Below are 25,132 nucleotides of genomic sequence, written 5' to 3' on the forward strand. Positions count from 1 at the left end.
AAACAGGAAAAAAAAAAAATGAAACCTTTTATGATATGCATGTCCATATTTGTATTATGTACAATTCGAACGTCTCGCGGGTGCCATGTTAAACGCATGTTAATATGTTAGGAAGAATATTCAACTGCCCCACCACAACAAAAGTTTGGGTTGACAGAAAATATAGACGACCAAGGTTTGATCCCGCCCTCTTGAACAAATCCCAAGTGAAAACCAACATTGGAAAATCCAAGTGTTTCAAATAACTTCGTGAATCGAGAAGTAGCAAGACAACATCAATCTCATCATCTGACAAAATCTCTTCAAACAGATGAAATTTAACAAGTCGACACCGAACTCAAACCGACTTAACATACCTAAGACAAAACAAATACATATGTAAATGAACGAGAATACTCGTTCACATATTAGATCTACATCCGTACCATCCCCTTCATCGGATCTGAGGTTATTGAGCACACTCGTCATCCAGTTCACGAGGACCTCCCTCGCCACCCCCTTCGGGAAGTTCCAGATTGGGTGCCGTGGCGGTGGCCCATAAAAATAGGTGGGAGTGGCGTTCGGCACATGTGCCGTCCGATGGTGCGGTGCGGGTATGCGTGGTGGGTACGGGTACGCTGCCGGATAATTAGGCGCTGCGTTGTGGTGATATGTTGTCCGAGGACGGGGAGCTGATGGCCGATACGGGCACGGGTACGCCGCTGGATAATTGGGTGCTGCGTTGTGGTGATATGCAATCCGAGGGTGGGGTGTTGATGGCCGGCACGGGTACGGGTACGGGTACACCCCCAGATAATTGGGCGCTGCGTTGTGCTGATATGCTGTCCGAGGGCGGGGCGTTGATGGCCGGTACGGGTACGGGTACGGATACGTGTGTGCGCGTGTTTGTGTGTGTAAGGCAGAGAACGAGAAATTTCATGGAAATACCGTCCCCCATTAATTCCCACAATTCAGCTTGGTCATGTGGGGGGTACCCACATTCATTCTTTGGACCATAGTGCAATTAACAAAAAAATAAATATTGATTGTATCACATCTTTGTATATCTTTTATTATAGGAATAGATCAATTAGTGGAGAAAATCTCTCCATCAATTAGGAGTATTGATTGTATCACATCTTTGTATATTTTTTATTATAGGAATAGATCAATTAGTGGAGAAAATCTCTCCATCAATTAGGAGAAAATCTCTATAACTTTTGTATATATATACCCATTCTGAAGTTTAATAAGAATCATCCGATTACACTTTTTCACAATAAATAAATCAAGATACAGTGGCCATTGAGTATGCCAAATTAGCGTGCTCCGCAATCATCTCTAAATACACCTTCATTAATAGTTTCAACAGCAGTTTACCGCGTTCGTAAGCCCAATTTTGCGGCAATTGGAAAAATAAAACCTTACACTTCTCCTAAAGTGTTCTACCTCTTTTGCTTCCTTCTTGCTTCGCTCTCCCTCGGATTGGCAACCGACCAGAGGCAAGGGCCGACGAGGTCGGCATCGACATCTCACCGCTCGGCATAGCCGACCTCACCATAGCCAGTTTTGATATGATCTTTCATATCATTAAGTGCGAAAAATTTCGTGTTTCAAACATTTATATGAATTTCATTCCATTATGCCAAACACAATCAATTTGTTCATGTATAATCGTCCACCATTGATTTGGATCGATTTTTTCTGACCTTTTACCTAATTAAAATGTTGTCGCCCATGTATTTTGACCTTAAAAATCGAGGCATTTGAAATATTCATTCGTATATCTACACATGAAATTGAGCGAGCATGTGCGCACGACAGATATTCAATTGATATTTTTAAATTTCCAAAGGACAACTTGCTTAAACTGAAGTAAGCAATTGTTCAGGTTTATTCAATTTTCCTACTGAAGTTAAGAACTACGGAAATGGGAGCTAAATCTTTGACAAAAAGTCAACAAACTAAAAGAAAATATTGATCTCCATTGATGGCCAGTCAAACCATCATAGAAACACAAGACCAAATAAATAAATAAATAAATCTTCCGAGTCTTCTCCCATCATCTCTCTCATGGTTTCTCTCTCCTCCCTCCTCCTCGCAGTTCCCTCGCCTGAAGAAAACAGCAATGAGAAATCTCTGTTTTCTGGCTTATTAGCATCCCTTTGATCTGCTTCTTCTAAAGAAGACGCTAACTTAGTGGCTAACGTAAGATTCACAAATACTATATTTAACACGTTTTTAACGTTGAATTTATACGATAGAAGGGAAATGCAGGAGCCGATTCCTATTTAGAATCAATTGAATTTTGAATTATATGTGCACTCTATTTTTTATTTTATTTTTTAAGAAATGTCTTCATTTGTGGTATGTCAGTGCAAATAAGGTAGATACCACTTGTGTCGGTTCTATCGAATTCGTGACTCCTTTAGTTATCGCATTTTTATCGCAGCATGGTAAGACGGACCTGCAATTATTGATGTTCTCCTCGGGGTCATTATGTATCTTACTTACCATTCGCTAAAAGATATGGAAACGTATTCATTTTCCACAAGATGCGCTCGTGAAAGATTGATTATATTAACCATTTAATTAGATGATTTCAGAAAACAAGCAATACCGAGGAACTGTATTCGCATGCCTATTGGACCCCAGTTGAAGGGATGATTTTTTTTTCGAACTAGTGTTCGGGCATCAGAGTTGCATGCTTCTATTTGCTCATAATGTCAAACTGAATTTGATTTATAAAGATCAAATTCGAGATTGCAATAAAAGATAACTTGCTCCTATTTGGCCCTGTCATTTATAGCTCCACATAACAATTTAGGTGAATAACAAACTGAAGCTAGGCTCTGTATCCGTGAGCCTGCCTCATTATCCATTCTCTTCCGGGTTTCTGGATCTCAAACACATTGAACAACAGTATTCGGTGAAGGTAATAGCTTCCATTCGGACAACATTGACCGCCTCTTCGATCTCCCGAACGGTTTATTCTACGCCGTCCTGGGCTGCTTCTGTGAGAAGACATGGAGCCACGCCCCTCGGTACAAAATTGGGTATTGCCAACAGTGCCCCGACGAGGTCCAATGGCTCGACCATGTTGGTCCGCAGCCGTCTCTCTACTTCAATGCGGGCATGTTTGTGTAGTAGCCGTACCTCGACACTTACCATGACTTGCTGGAAACCCTCAAGATCACACTTCCGACTCCATTTGCTGAACAAGACTCCTTGAACATGTACTTCAAGGACATCTACAAACCGATTCCTAATGTCTACAACCTCGTGCTCGCGTGGTTGTGGCGTCACCCCGAGAATATCGAGCTGGACAAGGTGAAGGTCGTTCACTATTGTGCCGCGGGGTCGAAGCCGTGGCGGTACACGAGCAAGGAGGAGAACATGGAAAGGGAAGATATCAAGATGCTAGTGAAGAAGTGGTGGGATATCTATGATGACGAGTCTTTGGACTATAAGAATATCGTGGCCAGAGATGAAGCCGCGAAGCAAACAAAATGGGATCGGTTCCTTGCGGCGTTGGCGGAGGCCGGAGCTTTCCGCTTCATAACCGCCCTGTCCGCAGCCTAGCTATTTAGAATTAGGGTTGTGGTTTTAAGTGTGTAGAGCAATTATAGAGACAAACACGATTGGAATTGGTTCCTCTTTTCGTTAAGTTAAACGGAATTTCAAATTAACATGTATATTATACTTGTATTGTCTACGTGGTAGTGGAATTTCTCTTTAAGTAAAAGTAAATTATCGATAGGGACCATTCTATTAAAATAATGGAGATCTACGTTTATAGATCTTTTATCCTCTGTTTTCTTATGTAATTTGGAAATACTTGAAATTTGGATGACTCTTTTGTAAATTATGTTTATTAAGTAACACGTATTATTTATTCATGTTCTGTATATATGATTCACGCATTCATATCATTTTATGGGCTGTCACATCATCCCAAAATCGGTTTTTAAAATCAAATCGAAAATAGAATTATCTAGATGATAGTTCAACGTTCACGAGAAAATTATCAAAATAATCATAGATCTATTGAATTAGCACATCTTAAATATTTCAATTGTGATAATTCAATCATAAACCTTTTACATGTTATCCAATTCAATCCTATTGATTGGAAAAGTCTGACATGAGATATCTAGTCAGGGACGACGATCGATCGGAGCCGACGTGGTTGCCAGAAAATGTTAAAAATAGTGTCGTTCATTACCCAAAAAAAAAAAAACTCCAATAGGATATGATGTCATTCTCCCCTTCGGCTCCGATTTGGATTCGATCAATATTGCGAACCCTAAAATCATGAAGAACCTGAATTTCTTTCGGTTATTCTCCCAAATTCGAGCACTCCTTTCCATTTCCCTCAAGCCGAGTTCTTCTTACGTCGCACGCACCCGCCCGACCCGAGAAAAAGAGTTGCGTTCCGGCGTTTGACAACTATCGGGCCTTGGCTTCCCGAAACTAGCACAAAGGTTGGTCCATTTTCAGATTCTTTGGGCCTTGATCAAGAACGGGCTCGACCGCAAAAGATTGGGCCCATTCTCATAAGTTTCCGGCCTATGCATTAGTCCCGTTACGTGAGTTCGGAGATGGGAATAATTGCAAAAGACTAAAATATCACTTTTGCCCCCGAAAAGGGCACTTTTGTTCTACATTGCTCTCGGAAATTCATTGGGCCTTACTTTTACGTCCTCCGCAACCACATTGACGACATACACATGGGTTTTATCCCCAAGGTTCCCGCCACGGTGAATTTTCTTTGCAATAAACTCCATACCTCAAATCAAATGCACTTTTAGTCCAAAGATATTAATTTGTGCTAATCTTTTATCATCGAGAGCATCATCACGCCCTTGATCTTATATAGTTGTGAAACAGCGATAACTCTCGAAATTCAACCCCAAATTCATAAGATATCTATATACCCATTTATTCAAGATATTATGCCGATATGTATTTTGTGTAGATTATTTCTTATATCAACAATGAGGAAGATTCCCTTTTACACCCAAAGAGCTCCTTGGTTCGTCGACCAAACAAAAAATATAATCGAAAGTAACATAATTATACTAATGGCAATACCGCCTTAGTTGTTTTTTTTTTTTTTGGTGTGAAAATAATACCACCTTATTAAAGACACATTAAATTTGCCTTAAGAAAGGTTCACGCACTCAATCATTATCGTATGGTAATTTCTTTTTCACTCACAATAGTGGAAATCAAGGCACTTAAAAGTTCAAGCATGGGCTTGGTTGACATTTTCACTATTGAGTTACCTAGGCGGAGTTGGTGGCGTTTCATCCCTTATTTCCTACACAGGGTAAGCTCATGTATGCTTACAAGTGTCGATTACACCGTTTGGCGGGTGACCTTGTGTGGTCACTCTTGGTGTCGAGGATGAGAGGTTTTGTGTTTGTTTGGCATAACGCTCTTTTGGACATTTGAAGTCAATGCATAGATTTGTTGAGTTTTGACTTTCAAATTGGGACAAGGGTACTTGTGCTTAGATTGTATGCATTATATCTCATGAGTTTTTGGATTTTACTTTCATCCTTTGCTATTTATGCTTCGATTGTGTATCTTTCGGTGTTGTTCCGCGACAGGTTCACCCTTGCCAACGCCCACGCACATGCTAGGCATCGAGGATGAAATTCTGACCATCTTCAAGACTGCAGTTGCTTGTGTGTCTACTCAAGCCGTAAAAGGGCATGATTTCTCGGGCGCTATCAGCTCGTTCAAATATTTTCCATGGTGTTCCAAATTCACGGTCAGCCACCGATCCTAGAAGAGATGCGGCAACTTCAAGCCGTTCACCGGATTAATTTGTTGGAGATGTTGTCCGATAAAAGATGTCGCTCTCTCAGTCAACCACATGCAATATCTTTAATGAGAATTAGAGTCATGGCAACTATTTCATTATGTCTCAAGCTTTTTTCCATTCTGCTTTTTTGGATTTTCTTTTATTTTTTAATGCATTCTTGCTTTTTTGGAGAATACGGTTGTCTCTGAAAAAAGTAATTAATGCCCAGGTCGTAGGGGCCATACCGAGTGCGTTCATTCTGTATAAATACCCTCCGGCCGAGAGTTCAATCTCCATCGCAATCTTTTTCGGATAATTCGTTCAATTCAATGATAGCTATAATGCATTGAAGTTCTTTACAACGTCGTTGTAAAGTTTGCTTAACTCTTTGCGCAATTTCATGATGTTCCTCACCAAAGATTTGAGATTGGAGCATAGTTGACGTTGAATCAAAAAAATCTACTGCTGCATAGGTACCTTGAGCAGCTAAATCCTCTTGATATCGGAATGCATTGATTCGTGTCGATGTACCTCTCAAGGGCACCGTCTTGAGTCACCATATTCCAATCTGTCGGATTGTTTAGGCCCGTTCGTACCGATGACGTTGAATCAAAAAAATCTACTGCTGCATAGGTACCTTGAGCAGCTAAATCCTCTTGATATCGGAATGCATTGATTCGTGTCGATGTACCTCTCAAGGGCACCGTCTTGAGTCACCATATTCCAATCTATCGGATTGTTTAGGCCCGTTCGTATCGATGTACCTATCAAAAGAATTTCTTCCACGTGCATTATTTTTCTTTTCTTTTTTCAGTTTCCGAATTTCCACGTGCACTGGGAATATGCTTTGTTTATTTATTTATTTTTGGTAACGTGTGTGTTTTGTTTCCTGGTAAGAGAAAATAATTAAACCGGCGATTCGTTGGTTAATTAACCATAGTTGGTACTCCACCCGTGTATTTATACAAATTGCAACCATTTCATTACGTCTCAAGCTTCTTTTCAATCTGAATGCAGGGGATTTTTGACAGGGGACAGAATTTGAGTGCTTAAACCCATATCAGCATGAGTACCGAGGATTCCATTTCCTTCATGCCCAAGCAAATATAGATCTGCCTTTTGTTCCAAAAATGTAAAACCTGAATTTTCCGGCATTTCGATTCGTTGGCAGAGAGAAAGCTAAGTGCCCATGTCAAATTTAGAAATGGAAAATTCATCTATGGCTTGGCTCACACCATAAACCAACCCCAATCTTTTCCGTTTTTCGGTGCGGTGAACTTATGTTGCCTTAATTTGCGCAAAACATGTAGGAACAATTTCACCTCGAGGATAAACAGAGTATATAAGAGAGTTCGGAGTTTGTCGTGAATTCGGAATAGGAAACCACGGATCAAGATTTGATCCCGCTCTCGTAACAATCCCAAGTGAAAACCGACATTGGAAAATCTAAGTTTCAGATAACTTTGTGAATCGAGAAGTAGCAAGACAACATCAAACTCATCATAATTTAAGCACAATAAGAGATCTGACAAAATCTTTTCAAACAATCCAAATCTAACAAATCGACACGGAACTCAAACCAACTTAACATACCTTAAGACAAAACAAATACGCATGCAAATGAACTCATTTTTGAGTGAACAAGAACACTCGTTCACATATCAAAATCAGGCATCGGTACAATCCCCGCAATCGGGTACGAGGTTTTTCAACGCACTCGTTATCTCGTTCGCGGCGACCGTGATCGCCACCTTCTCCATGCAGTTCCAGATGGAGCAGCGTGGCGACGGGGAGGCTGCAGCTTGACTAGCCGTGACTGTCTGCTCCTCCCGCTCTGGGGGCGCCCCGAACTGGTAGGAAAATTTGAGAACGGCCACGGTCTTCAAGGAGGAGGACCTCACTTCGCAGCTCAGCTCCTTGGGATTCATGTCGCCGGCGGAGCCATCCGGACGCAGATCCTCGACGCGCACATCCACCTCGCCGACCACGTAAGCAGTCTTGCGGCCAAAGAAGGAGCCCTTCTTGAAGCAGAACAAGGGGTTCAAGAAGGGCTCCTTCTTCTCGATCTTGAACTTGAGGTGGGTGCCGAGAGGCGCGGCCTCTCTCACGGCGAAGTTGAAGGGGTGGCCCTCCCAGGTGTTAGCGGTGCTGCCTTTCTTGTGGACGGGGGTGCGCTGCTTGTCGTCGCTTTCGTCGCCGGAGAGGGAGGCGGTGAGGAGGACGTTGCGGGCCTGGACGTCGGTGGCTGAGATCAGGGTAATCGACAGAGACGCCATCACGTCTGCGCTTGAGGATGGTTCTTGGGAATGTGAAGGAGTTTTGAGAGAGAGGCAGAAGACGAGAAATGAGAGAGCTAGAGTGCGCCCTTTTATAAAGAAAAGTTCGTCCAGCACAGTCCTCCCCGGAGGACTGTGTGATGTCGACAGGCAATCACAGAATCAATTTCCGAACTTCGTCTTTCGGTTCGGAAATAAGAAAATGTGAGCGAGATCGTGGACGAACTTTTCTCGGAGAACACAAGTCCTCCGGAGGACTCTGTGATGTCGACGGGCAATCACAGAATCAATTTCCGAACTTTGTCTTCCGGTTCGGAAATAAGAAAATGTGAGCGAGATCGTGGACGAACTTTTCTCTCTCATTTCTCTTAAATTCTGTCCCCTGTCAAAAATCCCCCGCATTCAGATTGAAAAGAAGCTTGAGACGTAATGAAATGGTTGCAATTTGTATAGATATACGGGTGGAGTACCAACTATGGTTAATTAACCATCGAACGCTGGTTTAATTATTTTCTATTACCAGGAAACAAAACACACACGTTACCAAAAAAAAAAATAAAGCATACTCCCAGTGCATGTGGAAATTCGGAAACTGAAAAAATAATGAAAAATAATGCACATGGAAGAAATTCTTTTGATGGGTACATCGATACGAATGCGCCTAAACAATCCGACAGATTGGAATATGGCGATTCAAGACGGTGCCCTTGAGAGGTACATCGACACGAATCAATGTGTTTCGATATCAAGATGATTTAGCTGCTAAAGGTATCTATGCAGCAGTAGATCCTTTAGATTCAACGTCAACTATGCTCAAATCTCAAATCTTTGATGAGGAACATTATAAAATTGCGCAAAGAGTTAAGCAAACTTTACAACGACGTTGTAAAGAACTTTAATGCATTATAGCTATCTTTGAATTGAACGAATTATCCGAAAAAGATTGCGATGGAGATTGAACTCTTGGCCGGAGGGTATTTATACGTAATGAACGCACTCGGTATGCCCCCTATGACCCGGGCATTAATTAATTTTTTCAGAGACAACCCCATTCTCCAAAAAAGCAAGAATGCATTAAAAAATAAAAGAAAATCCAAAAAAGCAGAATGGAGAAAAGCTTGAGACATAATGAAATAGTTGCCATGACTCTAATTCTCATTAAAGATATTGCATGTGGTTGATCGAGAGAGCGACATCTTTTATCGGACAACATCTCCAACAAATTAATCCGGTGAACGGCTTGAAGCTGCCGCATCTCTTCTAGGATCAGCGGTTGATTGTGAATTTCGAACACCATGGAAAATGGTTGAACGAGCTGATAGCGCCCGAGAAATCATGCCCTTTTACGGCCCGAGTAGACACACAAGCAACTGCAGTCTTGAAGATGGTCAGAAGTTCATCGTCGATGCCCGGCGTGTGCATGGGCGTTGGCAGGGGTGAACCTGTCGCGGAACAACACCGAAAGATACACAATCGAAGCATAAATAGCAAAGGATGAAAGTAAAATCCAAAAACTCATGAGATATAATGCATACAATCTAAGCACAAGTACCCTTGTCCCAGTATTCAATGGCGGGGATTTTACCGATGCCTGATTTTGATATGTGAACCGAGTATTCTTGTTCATTTGCATACGTACTTGTTTCGTCTTTTAAGGTATGTTTAGTTGGTTTTGATTACTGCATCGACTTGGTAAATCTGGTTTGTTTGCAAGAGATTTTGTCGGATCTCTTATTGTTCTTAAAGGATGCACGTTATAAACACTTCGGCATGTAACAGGATTTTGCATCTGCATAAATCCGAAATAAACGTTACAAGAGAACTAACACTGGACAAGATTTTAGACTTGTTATCAATGTTCCATTTCAACTTCACCCGAACCCTTTCGCATTTAAGATGATATACACCACATATATGGACTTTACATCCATATGAAGGTTATATTTTTTCCAATTCTAACCTTGACATAGACACTTAGCTTTCACTACGATGACGGTATCCTGATAAAAGTCTAGGTGCAGAAACAGTTTGAAATATCACTTGAGTTCGATTGTCCTCTCTCTACAAACGAATCGAGATGCCGGATAGTTCAGGGAGGCAGATCTATATTTACTTGAGCATCAACGAAATGTTATGTATGTCACGAAAATCCCAATATTAGGCGATCTAAATCTCGGATGGAGTACCAACCGTGGTTAATTAACAAACTATGGTTAATCAACCAATGAACGCTGGTTTAATTATTTTCTCTTATCGGAAAACAAAACATACACGTTACCCAAAAAAAAAACAAAGCATACTCCCAGTGCACGTGGGACTTCGGAAATTGAAAAAAAAAATAATGCACATGGAAGAAATTCTTTTGACGGGTAGATAGACACGAACGGGCCTAAACAATCCGACGGGATTGGAATATGATGATGACTCAAGATGGTGTGCTTGACTGGTCCAACGACACAAATTTGCGTGTTTCGATATCAAGAGGATGTAGCTGCTCAAGGTACTTATTTAGCAGTAGATCTTTTAGATTCAACGTCAATTATGCTCCAATCTCAAATCTTTGGTGAGGAACATCATGAAATTGTGCAAAGAGTTAAGTAAACTTTATAAAGTGGCAACAAACTTTAGGATATTATAAATATCCTTGACTTGGACGAATCGAAAAAGATCACTTAATCATAATAAGAGCATGAAAAATTGAGCGTTTCTTATCCCTGAAGTTGCTAGCTCTAACACCAATGTCCAGAATAGAAAGTTGAATTTGACATGGGTCAACTTAGAATGTATATGGTAGCACTTTTAGAAATGAATATTTGCTCAAAAATATGCTTTTAGAACAGAAATTCATTTAATAAAAGATACTATGATTTATTAAAAGCGGGACTTCAATGAAGGCAGGAGAAAAACACACGCACTCTCTCTCTCTCTCTCTCTCTCTCTCTCTCTCTCTCTCTCTTTCTCTCTTTATGGGGGTGGGGTTGTAAGCGAGAGTTCATTTTCTCTAGGGCGCTTTTTCTTCTCTTGTCGGGGCGTCCGCGGAGATGAAATCCCACTTCTGCCCCTACCTTTCCTCGCCTTTCCCCGAGGTCAGTCCCAGTACCTTCCGAGACTTCTGGGGGCCCCGCGTTTGGAACGCGGGTTTTCTCTATCCGTTCTCCGGAATAAAGATAACTCTCCGCCCGGAGCGTTATTCCTCAAGTCCGGTTTTGATTTCCGACTTCATTTTATTGTCACCCACAACCGCCACCAACCGCCCACCGCCGGCACCGCTGGTCGCCGCCGAGTCATTATCTCCAGCTGCCAAAGTAAAAGATAAATAATATTTTTTAATGATAAAAAAGTATTTTTAAAAAAAAATTAAATTTTTTGAAAATGAAGTAAAAAAATTTTCAACCCCCAATAACAATTTTTCATAAAATATTTTGTTTTAATAATGTTTCAGAAGTGAAAATATTTAACTGTTAGCAAACGAATTTCTCTGATCGTAAATCAACTTCTATTTCTTAGTGAGCCCAAATTTGAAAATATGAAGCCCAATATCCTCTTGAAAGATAGAAACGTTTTCCCATACCCAACCCGCTCGATTTAACTTCTCGTTCTGAGGTCCTAAAGGAGTCGCGCAATCTTCGGTGCTCCGTGATTCCATGCTCCAACATTCGGTATCGATTAATCGAGAAAAAGGGTCGCGTATCGAGGTTCCAAAGAAAAAATGTACAAAGCCTTCGTGTAACCGTCGATAACTATTGGGCCTCGGCCACCAGAGACTGGCACAAAGGTTGGGCCATTTTCATTCTTTGGGCTTGATCAATAACGGGCTCGCTGCAGGCTGAGTAAAAGGGTTGGGCCACTCTCATGTGTTCCGGGCCCATGCTTTAGTCTTGTTTTGTGAGTTCGGAGATGGGAATAATTGCAAAATTACTAAAATTGCATTTTTGCCCCCAAAGTGTACCTTTAATCTACTTTAATATCGGAAATTCATCGGGTCTTACTTTTACGTCCTCCACAACCACATTCACGACATGTATGAAGTATCATTTATTTCTTATGTCGACACTGAGGAAGATTCCTTTATACCCAAAGAGCTTCTTGGTTCGCGGACAAATAAATCGAAAGTAGCATAACTATAATCAATGATAATACCACCCTATTTAAGATACCTTTAATTTTCCTTAAAAAAAAAAAGGTTCACACTCAATCATTTTTTTTCAGAAAAAAAAATCATAATTTTTTGATAATTTCTTTTCACCCACAAAAGTGGAAATCAAGAAAGGTAAAAGTTATACGATTAATTTTTTTAAGAGTAGACATGAAAATCAGAATATTTGTTGCCGGTACTAGTATAAAACGCCGATTGTTTTGCCTATTCATGTTTCCCAAAGCCAATTCATGTTTCCCAAAGCCACATATTAACAGGTAAGTAGGGTTAAATGTTTGACATATTCTAACACATAATCCAACTAACTTGATTTGGTCGAACTCGATTGAGACACTTTTGGCCTTTGGGGATTTCTCTCGAAAAATCTTCCTTTGAGGCAAGTAGGAGAATCCAATTGTGCAGATCTGTAAGCTGAAATATTTTCAAATTCGGGATGATCCAGGTGTCTCCAAATAAATAAAAAAAATAGAGCGAGTCTACATAAATTTGACGGTTTGAAACCGCATAGTAAAAAGGGAAGTTTTCAAATAAGGGCACGAAATACCATCATTTTTTTTCAAATAAAGACGTGAAATGGACAAGTCAAACATTGTTTTCGGGGAGCCAGGCAGAAGGAAAAGAGGTTCTTAGCTTAAGGTAGTTTGTCTCGCCTAGAAGGTGGGACACCTTGGAAGTCTCCTAAAGAAAGGAAAGTCCCTCATGGAGAAACTTTTGACCTTAGCCAAAAACCCAAATATTGATGCCAATGTTGGCCCATAAACCCTTTCTCAATGAATGGAGAGAATGTCCGCAAATCACCTTCGTTTGGATCAGAACTTCGTGAACTAAATGTTGGCAAAGCCAATTATACCATCTTTGGCTTTATTTCAAATAAGGATATGAAGTGCTCTCATTATTTTAAATAAAGGTGCGAAATGGATAATATTTCAAATAAGGACATGAAGTGATCGTATCAATCTCAAGAAGGATCTCAACAAGGGGCTTGACTCACCGGTTGGTTAGGCATTTTTGTCCTTCATTTTTTCTTTGTTTTTTCCTTTTTCTATTATCTAAAAATTAAAAAAAAGTTAAAATAAAAGAAACATAGGCGATAAGGCTGCCTCTTGCCAATGGAGTGGGGTAGCGATGATGGCCGTCGGGGTTGTGATGCCAACAACCCCACCTGTCGAGGTGAGGGCCTATACCGGCGGTGTGGCGACGACCATTGGCGGGAGGGTAGCCTTTCCACCTGTATTTCTTTTTTCTACCGCATGTATTTCTTTTTTATTTTTTTTAAATTTATATTGAAATTACATTTTAACAAAAATATCCTTAATCGACCAGCGAGATCAAGCCCTTATTCAAAACAAAAATGATCTCTTCAAGCCCTTATTTGATATAAAGATCACTTCTTGCTTTTATTTGAAATAAAATATATTTCGAGTTTTTATTTGAATTTTTTTTTTATTCGGAGAAATTTTCCCTATTGAAAATCATGAACGGAAAGCGGAATTTCAACCGGTTCCCGACTTAGATTATACCCAAACCTAAAGTGTTTACAAATAAAATAATTTGATCGGATATATAAAACTCACGAAGCATAAAATTGAATCGCGTTCAGAACTCCTCGCAATCAAAGAGAGAACCCAAAGAAGAGCTTCGTCCTCTTATCCTCGCAAGGCGAACCTGCGGTGCAGCTCTTGTCCTCTCAGTCTCATCTTAAAAACAAGCCCACAAAAGTTCCTTTCTTTTTGTACGGCTTCTACCGGCGCTAGTGGAAGCCAAAAAAAGTAAAACCCTACTTTTTACTTTCCTTCTCTTCCTCCATCATAGAAAAAATATGTGAGTCCCTTTTTTTTTTTTTTTTCCTGTAGCGCCAATGCTTATCTACAGCAGAAGTAGTCCACCGCACGCCAATTAAAAGATATCCGAAGTCAAATCGTTCAACAAGTGAATATCTTGTTCAACAGAATCAAAACATATCCTTTAATTAATTATTTTTGGGCTCAAAAGCGAGACATAATTTTAACAATACTTTTGACAACATGAGCTACGAAAAATAAGAAATAATAATTTACAGTCTCTTTCTTTCAAGAATTTATGGCTCGCGATTTGATGTTATTCTCACGGTCGGTTAAAAAATGGTTACGTTAGGAAAGTTCTTTTTAAAAATTATTTAGCAATGACCTATTAGAATCTTTTCATGTCTCTGGACGTCTCAATTACGTAAAATAGCGGCAAGATATATTAAGGCATTATTCCCTCGCAAAAAGAAGGAGCGAGATGAGAAGTGATTGCTGCTGGCATAGGAATTCGAGTCGGAGTCACCGGGAGACCACCGGCTATTTCCGGTAATAATTCGCGGGGGGAGCTCCTCTCCAGCTGCCCCTTTCTCCTGACACAGGTTTCCCTAATTGTCGTCTTGCAAATTTTGCAGCCCCTTTTTTTTTCTTTAATAATTGCAAGTCTTCTCTCGCCCGCTTTTTTTTTTTTTTTTTTTTTTTTTGTGGTCTGAGAGTTCTCTCACTCTGAAGTTCTCTCACCTTTTTTCCCCTGCTGAACTCTCTTTCTGAAGTGCTTCTCTCTCTCTCTCTCTCTCTCTCTCTCTGTCAAAACCATCCTGAAGCGCAGAGATCATGGCGTCCAGGCATCCGGTGATAACCATTAAGTCGGTCAAGTGCCTCAAGGCCCACGGTGTCTACCTAGTCGTCTCCCTCTCCGGCGACCAGAGCGACAAGAAGCAGCGCACCCCCGTCCACAAGAAAGGCAGCACCACCAACCCCTGGTTGGGCCACACCTTCAAATTCACGGTGGAAGAGGCCGCGCTTCTCGACACCCGCCTCGGGCTCAAGATCGAGAAGAAGAACACCCGCTTGATCGAGAAGGGCTGCTTCTTTGGCCGCAAGACTACTTCCTGGGGAGGGCGGGGATCGCGGTGGCCGCGAACGCGATAGAAAGTGCGTTCAGTAACCTCGGATTCAACGGCGGGGATTTTACCGATGTCTAGATTTGATACGTGAACAAGTAGTATTTTCGTTCATTTGCGTACGTGTGTATTTCATCTTAACTCTTAAGGTATGTTAAGCTGGTTTCGAGTCCTGTGTCGATTTGTTAAATCTGGTTTGTTTGGAAGAGATCTCGTCAGATGAGATTGATGTTTGTCTTGCTACTTCTCGATTCCGAAAGTGATATGTAAAATTTGGATTTTTCAGATCCGACACATGTCGCCCGATCGGGTACTGGCTTGAGTCCGGAGGAGCCTTTTCACAAAATCTTTAAGTCCTACAAAATCTGTGTTTTTTATTCTGACCAAAAGAAAAAAAAAAAAAACCAAGGTGGTATTATCGTTAGTATAATTATTCTGCTTTCGATTTTTATTTTTTTGGGTGGATAGAAGGTGAACGACCTTTTGTGTTGCGTAGATGTGGACGATTAGGAGTGTTCTTGATGCTGAGTTAGGCTGCTAGTTCAGTGTTGGAGTGAGTCCAGCGTGAAAAGGATCGATCTTTATGTCACATTAGATGTTCCGGCTTCAAGAATAGTTAATCCTGTGTTTTCATGAATTACGCGTTCGAATTCTGTGTTGAAGGAAGTGTAAATTTCCTCGCTTGATGAAGCTTCCATTTTGGCTGGCACTGTGGCTTTAGGGCAGATGAGATTGTAGGCTGAGTGGTTTTGTGCCTTGTGCATGTTGATTATGGTACAGCAATCAACTGATACCTAATGATCGCTGGCTGTTTGATAGAGGTCCTTGAAGAGGCGTTATTCATCTTCATTGTTGAAGCTATGTAAATATATGACAGTTCAAGGATTGAAAATGAGAGAAGAAATCTAGGGAATCTAGTATGTGTGTCGTTTGTGAGGCATGAATTCGCCAACCCTGTCTCACGGTAAAAATAGATTGTGTTTTCTTACTGACACATGGAAAATTGTACAGCAGAAAGCACAATCACAGTTGGAGATGAGGGTTGCCAAAAAGATGAAAAGTAACGAATTCACTAGGGGCACTCCAGTTGAGGTGAGCAGCGATGAAGATGGATATTGCGGTGCCTGGTTTGCAGCAGTGGTTGTTGAAGAGGTATCCAAGGGAAAGTACCTTGTTGAGTACAAGAACTTGAGGACGGAGGACGATGCTGAGTTTTTGAAGGGAGAGGCCGACGCTTTGCATATCCGGCCCTGTCCACCAGAAATTGTAGTTGCTGACCATTTCAATTTGTTTGATGAAGTAGATGCTTTGTATAATGACGGCTGGTGGGTCGGTGTGGTTTCTAAGGTTCTCAGCAAATCATGGTATGTTGTTTACTTCAGAGACACCAAGGAAGAATTAGAGTTTCGACACTCTAACTTGAGGCTACATCAGGAGTGGATTGGTGGAAGATGGATGATTGCTTCCTTTGTACAAAAAACATGCGCCTAGTGTAAATTCTTGATGCTGCTTAAAGGTTTGTTTGGAAACTCTACTCGTTCTAGGGCATGTGGGAACTTTGAATTCTATTTGCTTCTGCTGGTTTATAGTCGAACTTCATGAAATTTTTGCAAAACAAGAAGTTATACAGCTATAAGTAAATTCTATGATTTGAAAACTCTAAACCTCACAGGATCAAGCATTTGAACCAATCGGAGCTGAACTTTCTTAGATTTGAGTGCTCCTCCTCCCTTATCAAGAGGAGCCATGACCAAGCGTCCTCAAATTCATAATGCTTAAAAGCCCTTAAATTACTTGGTCTGAGTCTTTGGAAACTGTAGGCTGGATGTCCTGGGAAAAAAGTCAACTGATTATTTCATGAACTAGAGTCCTCATCTTTTTCCCCTGTTAAGTGAGAGACCCAATTATGCTTGCCAGAAAACCTGCTACTGTTGTTGATTGCTGATTTTGTGGGAAAATGAAGGTTGTTTTGAGAAGTCAAAACTTAACTCGGATCGGTGTGGCTCATCTGCGGGTTTTAGTTGTTCGGTGGGGTTTGTCTATATGCGTGTGTTTTGTTGCTTCTCTCATGATGGATCAGTAGGTTAGGCGTTTGAATAGCACTTATCCTCTTTTCTTCTGTTGTTTCCAATCCAGCCAACACAGAATAGATAGGCGAAGTAGCCAATAGCAATTTATTCTCACCTATCGACAGATAGCAAGTTGCTTCCAAGCTCAAATAATTTGAAACCGAATTGCTACTTCTTGTTATTGATGGAGTGGTATTCTCTGCTTGTTAAATAAAGTAGAGGGAGAGAACTGGAACAGAGAGGGATGGGGCGGGGGAAGGAAAACGATCTCAGAGACTGAGATTGGATTTTTTCCATTGAAAATGAAGAAGGCTGGGGCAAATGTTTGCACTTGGATTTAAGCAGCTGACGCGTGAACCAGAAGCTTTGGCGACATTATGCAGAGGACTTTTGGATCTGGTTGTAAATGCTGGAATAGATGTAGCTGGAGTTAATAGAAGTTAGACCAAAGAAAGCCTACGCTGGAAATTGATGTGCATCATTGACGAGGAGGTGATTGATTCATATTTTCTGTTTGTTTCGTCTTAAGGTACATTAAGCTGGTTTCGAGTCCTGTGTCGATTTGTTAAGTCAGGTTTGTTTGGAAGGGATCTCATCAGATGATAAGAAACGAGCAACAGAAAGACCTCGTGAAAACCTCTTTAACATTTCACCCTCAAAATCAATTCTCTCTCCCCTTCAGGAGCGTCAGATTTGTTCATGAAGATTGCCGTTTGACCGGAGAAATCAGCCGCTGATCCTTCTCTTTCACCCTCTCATCGTTCGCCATGGATCCCAGCCAGGTGAGTCGAGTCGTCTCTTGTTCTTGTTCGTCGCTGAGTTTGATTTCTGTCGACATCTCCGCGGTCAATTTGGTCGATTTCTGTGTTTCTGCCCAAGGTCGGTTCTCGAGCGTTTCTGTAGGGTGTCGTTCGTGCTTTGGATGTTATCGGTTGGCTCGGTTTTGCACGATAGCGAGATCTGCCTGCGTCTCGGCGTGTCGGAGTTAGAGCCAGGTCGTTGAGTTGCTCATTCAATTGAGTTCGATTTGAATTTGCGTTCTATCGCTCAGATGTAGGCACAGGGTGCATTCGTTGGATCTGGAATTAAGAGTAAGAAGGAGACTAGGAAATGGAGAAGATTTCACCTGAATTTTATAATCTTTCAGAGTAGAAGTTAATTGCTACCTCTTCCTCTAGATGGAGGAAGCTCCTTAAGCTGAGAACTGAATTTAAGCCCTTGATTAAGTATGGTGTCGTTGGTGGTAACACAATTGCTTATGGCTGGATCCTTGGCTTCCTATGGAGACTTTTGTCGGATGTGTTTCCTCCAAGGATAGTCTATGATGCTGGGTTATCCCTCAGTTTGAAGGTATCCGATGTGACTGGGAAGGGGGCATGGCACTGGTTTAGAAATGTGATTGTGATTGTGAAGAGCATCCCATGACACTGGCCTGCTGCTAGGTCGTGGAATTCAGCCAAATCTCAAGCAATTGGGCTGAATCGTTTGGGTGCCTTTTTCTACTCGAAGAGTTCCTAGTAATATTTCTTGATAGAAGTGTCAAATGGGTGAATCGGATCAAATATGATCCGATTCATATTAATCCATTTAACTCGTTTTGACTCACATTTATTTAATGTAAATTCAGTGACTCATACCTACCCGACCGATATCCGACCTATACCCAACCCGTATTTCTTAAATATTTCTATATTTAGCCTAATCATACAATACTTATTTCTTATAATTTGATTAAAAAAATGATATTGAAAATGATATTTAATCAAATCATTTAATACAATTTTTGTGATTTTTTTATTAAATTAATTTTTGTTTTATTTTCTCTTTTATTTTTTTCTTTTTTTCCTCCTCCCCGCAGATATAGAGGCCTTCGACGAAGGCGGGAAGCCCGACAATCGGCCGCGTCTCGACAATCCTCGAGCGCAGCCAATCCACGGAAGCCTGAGCTGGCCCGATCTCAGCTGGCGAGCTCGAGGCTAGATCCCGACGGGCCCCGAGCTCGTTCGATCCTGGCTGAGCATCCCCAACCCAACCCAAACCCACCCATATAACTCAAGCTTGTCCGGGAGAGCTCCCCCGATCCAGGCGCTGTCGAAGGCGAGGGAGAGCTCGAGTTTCCTCCATTTGCTACTCATTCGGGAGACGAGAAGCGAGATCAAGGGCAAGAGAAGTGGGCGAACGGAGAGTGGGTGAGAGCGTTAGATCTCGGGAGAGGAAGCCACGGGAGAGAAATGAGGAGGGAAGGAGGGGGAATGTGTGTCACAAATCGTCGATTCGGTGGTCGATACGAGAGCTACGATGTTGAGGAAGGAAGGGCTTACAGAATCAAATCAACGAGATGCTGAGGCGTGAGCCGAGGTAGAAGAGGACTGAGATGGGCACCGGTGGCTGTGGCCGGGGGGAGAAGACGGCGGCGGCGGCGGCGGCTTTGGAAAAAGGAGGACGAATTGAATGAAGACTGGAGAAAGAGGAAGCAGCGAAGGGGACGAGGATATGCAGATAGGCTTACGTAAAAGTACTGACCCATTTAAGATCCACATTTAATTGAGCTTTAAAGTTCAAACCCGTAACAACCCATTTATTAACAATAAGCTAACTCATATTTGACCCATTTAATCAAAAATGAGTTAAAAAAATGGGGCATTAACCCATTTTGACACCTCTGGTTCCTGGAGTAAAATTCAGTCTTCGGCTGGTAAAGTGCCCTGGCATGAGCTAGTTTTGTTTGCTTCAAACGTACCAAACAACTGTATTAGCTGGCTTTTTATTTTGAAAAGCTGCCTACTAGAGATAGGTCAAAGAAAAATCCTTCTTTGAATGGTGTTTGCCTTCTCTGTCGATCATTCCCTGAACCTTAGGGTTCATTAATTTCACCTTCAGTATAAACAGAGTCAATGAGAGAGCTCGGAGCTTTTCGTGAATTCGAAATAGGAAACCACAGTAGACTACCAAGGTTTGATCCCGCCCTCTAAATAAATCTCAAATGAAAACCAACATTGAAAAGTCCAAGTTTTAGATAACTTTGTGAATTGAGAAGTAGCCAATCTCATCATCCGACAAAATCTCTTCAAACGAACGAAATTTAATAAGTCCACACAGAACTCAAACTGACTTAATATACCTCGGACAAAACAAATGCGGATGCAAATGATTGAGAATCCCCGTTCACATATCAAATCTAGGCATCCGTACCATCCCCGCCATCGGATCCGAGGTTATTGCACCCACACGTCAACAACTTCTTGAGGACTCGCCAACCCATCCTCCACGGGAAGTTCCCGTAGGGGTGTGGTGGCGGCGGGAGTGCCGGCCCATATCCTGCCGGGGCCCGGAAGAATAGGTGGGAGTAGCGCTTGGCACATATGCCTTTTGACGGTTTAAACGGAGCCTTCAAGAGTAGATCAGTTTTGAGTTGGAATATGGTGACTCAAGGCGGTGCCCTTGAGAGGTACATCGACACAAATCAATGCGTTCCGATAGCTAAATCTAAAGGTATCTATCTAGCAATAGATCCTTTAGATTCATCGTCAACTATGCTCAAATATCGAATCATTGGTGAGGATCATTATGAAATTGTGTAAAAAGTTAAGCAAACTTTACAATGACGGTGTAAAGAACTTCAAGGCATAATAGCTATCCTTGAATTGAACGAATTATCCGAAAAAGATTGCAATGGAGATTGAACTCTTGGCCGGAGGGTATTTATACTGAATGAATGCACTCGGCATGGAGAGCGAAAAGACATTCTGCTTTTTCGGATTTTTCTTTTATTTTTTTTATGCATTTTTTTTTTTTTGGGGAATGCGGTATAGCCCCTACAACCTGGGCATTAATCACTTAAATGAGGAGAATGCCCCTACAACCTGGGTAATATACAACCTGGGCATTAATTACCGCATTCTCTAAAAAAAAGCAAGAATGCATAAAAAAATAAAAGAAACATCCAATTCAGATCTGAAAAGTAATTAATGCCCAGGTTGTAGGGGCATTCTCTTCATTTATACAGCATTCTCCACACACACACACACACACACACACACACACAAAAAGCAAGAATTCATAAAAAAAAAATAAAAGAAAAATCCAAAAAAGCAGAATGGAAAAAAGCTTGAGACATAATGAAATAGTTGCAATGACTCTAATTCTCATTGAAGATATTACATGTGATTCACTAAGAGAGCGACATCTTTTATCGGACAGCATCCCCCACAAATTAATCCAGTGAACGGCTTGAAGTCGCTTCATCTCTTCTAGGATCGGTGGCCGATTGTGAATTTTGAACACCATGGAAAATGGTTGAACGAGCCGATAGCGCCCGAGAAATCATGCCCTTTTACAGCTTGAGTAGACACACAAGCAACTGCAATCTTGAAGATGGTCGGAAGCTCATCCTCGATGCCTAGCGTGTGCATGGGCTTTGGCAGGCATGAACCCGTTGCGGAACAACATCGAAAGATACACAATCAAAGCACAGGTACCCTTGTCTAAATTTGAAAGTCAAAACTCAATAAATCTCCGCATTGATTTCAAATGTCTAAAAGAGCGTTATGCCAAACAAACACAAAACCTCTCATCCTTGCCACCAAGAGTGACCACATAAGGCCACCCGCCAAACGGCGGAATCAATACCCGTAAGCCTACATGAGCTTACCCTGTGTAGGAAATAAGAGATGAAATGCGACCAACTCCACTTAGGTAACTCAATGGTGAAAATGTCAAACAAGTCCATGCTTGAACTTTTACATGCCTTGATTTCCACTTTTGTGAGTGAAGAAGAAATTACTATAAGATAATGATTGAGTGCGTGAACCTTTCTTAAGGCAAATTTAATGTGTCTTTAATAAGGTGGTATTCTTTTCACAAAAAAATAAAAAACAACTAAGGTGGTATTACCATTAGTATAATTATGCTACTTTCGATTTTTTTTTTGTTTTGTCAACGAACCGAGGAGCTCTTTAGGTGTAAAAGGGAATCTTCCTCATTGCTAATATAAGAAATAATCTACGCAAAATACATATCGGCATAATATCCTAAATAAATTGGTGTATATATATCTTGTGAATTCGGGGTTGAAGTTCGAGAGCTATCACTTTTTCACAACTATATAGGATCCAGAGCATGATAATGCTCTCGATGATAAAAGATTAGCACAAATTAATATCTTTGGACTAAAAGTACATTTGATTTGAGGTATGGAGTTTATTGCGAAGAAAATTCACCGTCGCAGGAACCTTGGGGGTAAAACCGATGTACATGTCGTCAATGTGCTTGTGGAGGACGCAAAAATAAGACCCAATGAATTTCCGAGAGCAATGTAAACAAAGGTGTCCTTTTCGGGGGCAAAAGTGCTATTTTAGTCTTTTGCAATTATTCCCATCTCCGAACTCACGTAACGAGACTAAAGCATAGGCCCGAAACTTATGAGAATGGGCCCAATCTTTTGCAGTCTAGCCCGTTCTTGATCAAGGCCCAAAGAATTTGAAAATGGCCCAACCTTTGTGCCGGTTTCTGGAAGCCATGGCCCGATAGTTGTCAACGCCGGTACGCAACTCTTTTTCTCGGGTCGGGCGGGTGCGGGCGACGGAAGAAGAACTCGGAGGGAAATGGAAAGGAGTGATCGAATTTGGGAGAATAATTGAAAGAAATTCAAGTTCTTCATGATTTTAGGGATCGCGACATTGATTGAATCCAAATCGGAGCCACGGGTAGTTTGGGGTTTGGTTCATGAAGGGGAGAGTGACGAGATTTTCTGTTGGAGTTTTTTTTGTCTTTTATAAATGAACCACACAATTTTTAACGGATGAAATGACGTAGTTTAATTTTTCGGCGACCACGTCAACGTCAATTATGTCACGTAAGATGGTCGGCATTAACTAGATATCCCACGTCACACTTTTCGAGTCAATAGGATTGAATTGAAAATATGCAAAAGGTTTAGGAGTGAATTGTCATAATTGAAATATTTAAGATGTACCAATTCAATAGATCTATGACTATTTTGGTAATTTTCATGTTGAACTATCATCTAGATAATTGTATTTCGATTTTATTTTAAAAACTGATTTTGAGTTGATGGGACATCACATAAAATGATATGAATACGTGAATCGCATATGCGAAACTGAATAAATAATACATGTTACTTCATAAACATAATTTGCAAATGAGTCGTCAAGATTTCAAGTATTTCCAAATTACATAAGAAAAAAACAGAGGATAAAAGATCTAAAAACGCAGGTCTCCATTATTTTAACTTATACAACCGCCGAAGGCCGATTGCGGTAGAGGGAGAAAGAAAAAAATAGGGAAAAAATAAAAATATAATTTAAAAATTCAACTTTTTTTAGCATGAAATGAGATCATGAGATTGAAATCATTTTCTAAATGAGATCCAAATACCAGAAAACGTTTTCTTGGTCACATATCAACAACATATCAAAACTAACTATTTTCCTGGCAAATGATTTCCAAAAAGCATTTTCCTTTTTCGTGGAGTTTTTCTCCAACCAAACGTTCATTTCATGGAAAATTTCATGAAAAAGGAAAGTGAATTCCCGAAAATCCTTTTTCGGGAAAATGATATGTTTTCTTTTGGTTGGTAATATGTGATCAAAAATATTTTCTGGTGTTTCGTTCTCATTTGAAAAATGATTTTGATCTCATAACTTTATCTTAGGCCGAAAAAGTAATCAATTTTTTTAAATTATATTTTATATGTAACCCTTTTATTCTTCTTTCTTTTATTTTTGTAAATTTTTCTTTCTTTCTTCCTTCTTTCTCCGTCACCATGTCTTGTACCGCGACGAAACAAAGGCAGACAAGGGCGAACTCCAGGCCGAGGCTCACCCTCAAGCTCGCTAGGATCCGGAGAGCTTCGATGTCATCGGCCAACCATGTAAGGACCTCGGCCCCTCGATCCTTGTGCTCCGATACCAACTCATGGGAGGAGCCGTCCTTACTCGCTCACTAACTCACATTCTGTTTTAATATTACATTATATAATACAGAGGCATAGGCAGAAGACTGAAAGGAAAAGAATACAAGTGCATGACAAAAACAGATCGCAGGCACAATGCCTACTTCGATGCACGCCCTCGAGAAGACACGAGACAATCGCTATTCCCTCCAACAAAACAAAAATGAATCTTCATTAGTCCTTTCCCCCTAGCTCTACGACCAAACCTCCTTACCACATGGTCGAATGCCCATGATTTTAGTTCCAATCCGCACCAAACCAGCTACTCACCGGGCGAACCAACCTCAACTTCCACTTATCCAAAGTTAGATGACCATCACTTATATAACGAACATACCACGCAAGTACCACTAACCCATATATTCTTACCCTTACCCATAGGACCGAACACCCCCCATTCAGTTCATCTCAAACGAACAATAATCATGACGATCCATTCATAAATTCCACTTATTCATGACACTCAGATATCGATGCAAGCAACGGATCGAAAATTCTTCACCATCCGCCCCTCCATGCAAGTCGAACTCTCAATCGAAATACCCATATATAAACATCGACGATTTGTGCTAAAACCAACGACAAATGAACAACCCAGTGATAAAAATAAATAATTACTTGCCTGGATCACATACGAAGAAGAATTAAGCTCGCATTCTGCCGGACAAATCATGGGTCTCCAGCACCAGTTTCGATCCAGCTCAATTTCATGAAATTCTATTCAAACGTGTGAGCCAAATAGGCATTCATGTCGAGCCACCAAACAAAAAAGCAAGAAGAGGATGGAAAAAGCGGTCTAGTCATTGAAAGCAATGGAGAGAAGACTGTGGTAGGATTGAAATATCATGAAATGCGGTTTTATTAAGTATTGACTTTGCCTTCATCAACTTCTCGAAAGTGATAAGAAAGTTAGAACCACACGATTCGATCGAACTTAATGTGAACTTAGTGTTCGGTCG

The 25,132-nt window shown here is 40.9% G+C and overlaps 1 pseudogene; it reads left to right on the forward strand.

The window, feature by feature from the left end:
- The first annotated feature begins 674 nt into the window (after positions 1-674).
- The window catches only part of LOC115733367, a 52,096-nt pseudogene continuing 27,638 nt past the window's right edge, over positions 675-25,132 (forward strand).

This window comes from Rhodamnia argentea, chromosome 6 (assembly GCF_020921035.1).
Source record: "Rhodamnia argentea isolate NSW1041297 chromosome 6, ASM2092103v1, whole genome shotgun sequence".
NCBI lineage: Eukaryota > Viridiplantae > Streptophyta > Magnoliopsida > Myrtales > Myrtaceae > Rhodamnia > Rhodamnia argentea.